Source organism: Propithecus coquereli, unplaced genomic scaffold (assembly GCF_000956105.1).
Source record: "Propithecus coquereli isolate 6110/MARCELLA unplaced genomic scaffold, Pcoq_1.0 Scaffold26, whole genome shotgun sequence".
Lineage (NCBI taxonomy): Eukaryota > Metazoa > Chordata > Mammalia > Primates > Indriidae > Propithecus > Propithecus coquereli.
Genome location: NW_012148174.1, coordinates 1546024 through 1549614, shown reverse-complemented (window position 1 = coordinate 1549614; position 3591 = coordinate 1546024).

Here is a 3591-nt window from a genome sequence, read left to right as displayed (position 1 = left end):
TAGGCTGGTTTCGAACTCCTGAGCTCAAACAATCTGCCCGCCTCGGCCTCCCAGAGAGCTAGGATTACAGGTGTGAGCCACCGCGCCCGACCTCTCCTTTATTTTCTTCTAAGAGTTTTATAGTTTCAGGTCTTACATTTAAATCTTTAATTCAATTTAAGTTGATTTTTGCGGATGGTGTAAACTAAGGGTCCAGTTTTATCCCTTTGCATGTGAATATCCAGTTTTCTCAGCACCATTTCCTTTTCATTTTTAACTGTTTCTAGATGAGGAAACTCTAGAACTGTGTGTGTCTGTGTGTGTGTGGCGTGTCGGGGTGGGGAAGGAAACATTTTTATAGGGATCAGAGTCCCACTGGAAGACCAGGCTCTAGTCTGAGTATAGTTAGGGATGTTAAAAAAAACAGACCTAAAAGAAACAGGGCATATATTGTTCTACCTTAATCGCATCTTCACACTTATTCCATTTATTATTGTAAAACTATAATCATAATAGTAACTACTCTCATTGAGAGCCATCCGATGTGCCAAGCATGTACTAGAACTTTAGATGCATTATTTATTCATGGACTCAGAGAACGAGGAAAGAGTTAAGGCCAGGACGGTGAGAACAACGTAAACCATAGGAATCTTTGTCACGTCTTCATGTGCTATCTGCCTCTGCTTCTTTTTATCTTCATAATAGCCCGGATTTCCTCAAAACTATAGGGTCACTTTTTTAGGGTCACAAGAAAATGTAGGAAGCCTTCCTGTTACTCCAAAGCCTGCTTTAGGGAGAACAGTGCCCCAGGCTGGAGAGGACCGTGGCAGCCACAAGAAGAGGGAACAGCAAGAGAGCCCCTGAGGTCATGGGATCCTGGTAAATGCTGAAAAAAATGTTCTGGGTTTGCAGGGAGCCCCTGATGGGTGGCTGGTTTCCTTGGTGCAAATATTCCTGCCCCTGTCAATTTCAGTCTACTGATAATACGGTGTCACTGCACACACAGTGGGGAAGAGATGATGTCAATGGCTCTGTGAGCTGGTTGAGAGCCAGCCCCCGCCCACCCCGCTGAAGAAAGTGCCAGGAACTCCCCTGGGCCTAGAGACTGAAGCCAGCCGGGGTTTATTTAATGCCCCTGACTTCGCTTTGAGCTGCACAAAGCTAGGACTGGTGCTGTTCATCTTTACGTCCTCAACGTCTAGTACAGCGTGCAGCACATGGCATGTTTGTGCATGGCTTGAGGGAGAGGAACCCAGATTCCAAGTTTGGAATCTTTATTATCGTGTGACAGTTTGACCTTGAGGATGTCACGTAACCTCTCTGAGCCTCATTTTCCTCGTTGGAACTATCGGAATTGGAAGTAGTTCTCCCATGTTGTGTTTGACTCTGACATGCTTTGAAAAATGTATTACTTTTCTTTAGTCAAGATACATATTTATGATTTTTCCCTAATTTCCCCAATTTTTTTCTTTAAAAACAACAAAAAAGCAGTGGTTAGTTTAATAGGACTTACTATTTGTGAACCCATGTGGGCTCTTAGTGATAAATGCTTCCTTTACTAAGTTCTTAAAAGACAGGTGTATTTAAAAGGTATGAATTTTGTAGGCCATTAGCTTAGTTATGCAAAAATAGGACATTATTTTTTTTTAAACGAAGCTTCACTCCAGTCTTGAGCTCCCATTCTTCTCCCTGGCAGAAAATGCAAGCTTCCAAAATTAGAAAAATAAAATTCTATTGAATTCTGCAATTTCTCAGGCAATTCAGGGTTTTTTTTCTTCATCTTGGCACACGCAAGTTTGCACCCTGTCGTTTTCACCTGTGCTAGTGAGGATCCTTCAGAATTCACAGAAGCAGCATAAATCTGCTGTGGGCGGGGGCTGTTTACGAACAAGCTGGAATGGAGTTGGTTATCTTGAAATAATTGAGTTAGCGACTGATGTGGTTTCTCTGAGAAGAGCCTGGAGCTTTGCCTCATGCCAGGCCTAACTGAGCTGATGGGGGATTCCTCGACAGGGTGACAGCCAGGTCACCTCATGGGCACACTAGGCTGCCTTTGGAGGGGACAGTGTCCCTTGTCTTCCTGCGAGAACATTCAGTAGATGTGAAGAGGGAGGCTCACACAGGATGTGGGTAGAAAGAGCAAACTCAAAATATAACCAGCTCCCTCCCTGCCAGGAGGGGAGACAAGGTGGATGTGTCTTGTGTACCTCCTAGACCCCAGAATCCACTTCAAGGAGGAAAGCGAGAGGAAAAATCTGTGAGAGAGGGTCTTAAACCCTCTCTAAACCACAAACCTAAATGATGGAGGAAATGGCTAAGCTGGATAGATTTTTAACTTAGAAATGAGTAGATTGTTCTCTTGATCAGACAGAATTGTGGCTGGTAGCCAGAAATCAAATCTGACTTCACTGAGTCGGTGGTTATGGAATTGCTACTTGCAAACAATCATCATCCATTTTAACATTTTTGTCAGGAATTGACATTAAGATTCTTGGTTTTGTGTCTTTTCAAATACATTTCTCTCCTCTTTTTTAGAATGGGCAACTTTTCCATTTCTAAATTCTCAACATCTCCTCTGTTTTCTGTAATTATGCAAAAGTTACCAAAGTGAGCAATGTTCACATTTGCAAATTCTCTCAGTGCTTTGGAAGGGAAATCGTCTCTGGCTGGAGACTTGTGTTTATTTAAAGCCACTAAGACTAAGGGCTTTTTTTTTTTTTTTCCCCAACCGCTTTTTCCCGATCCCTGGGCTTCCACTCCCTCACCATCATGTTCATTCAAGCCTTTCCAGCTCGAAGATCGCTCTTCTTGGTCTATTATGAGGTACTTTACACGGAGTGGATAGATAATGCTTATTTACTGTTAATGTCAGTTGCAGTTGATAAATGAGGGTTTGTGCTATAATTAAACGCAGGCTTTAGATTATATAATCCAAGTGAAGTGGAGAATTAATATAAATATGCAAATGAAGCTAGTCAAAAACATTTTTTAATTGATCGAGATGAAGTGGTTTTGCATCTTAAATTGCTTGGAAACTCTAAGTGCCTCGTTTTGCTCCTTTATGGCCCAGCGTAGATAAAGTTCGTTGGCAAAGAAAAGGCACAACGGGATGATCCTTAGACAATTAGAATTCTGATTCTCTCCTGCCTGGTTAAAGGAAGTCCAAGTCAAAGAAGGAACGGAAGCTTTTGAGCTACTATAATTTTCAAATCTTTCTGTAAGACTCTTGTCTACCACCCTTTTCAGGAAGGCAGAGGTGGTTCACTGTGACGTCAATGAAGCTTAAACGTCAAGCCCCGGCGCTGGGACAGGCTCCTTCCAAGGCCCCCTTGGAGGGGCCTAAGCAGTGTTTTCCTATGGACACGTGTTTTTGTAAAATTTGCAAGCATGCACAATATCTAACTGCAGCCTCTTCAGGCCTTGGTCTTGTTCTTTTGATTTCCTCTCTGCCAGACTTACTCTCCCGTCCAGTGGCCTCTGAGTGGCTGTGAACATTTTTGGAAATCTTGAGAAGAGAGTAGATTTAATTAAATGCGCATTTATGATTTAAAGCCGGCAAAATCATTGCTAGCGTTTCCTTTTCGATAGTGGTTTTCGGGTAGTGGCATGCCA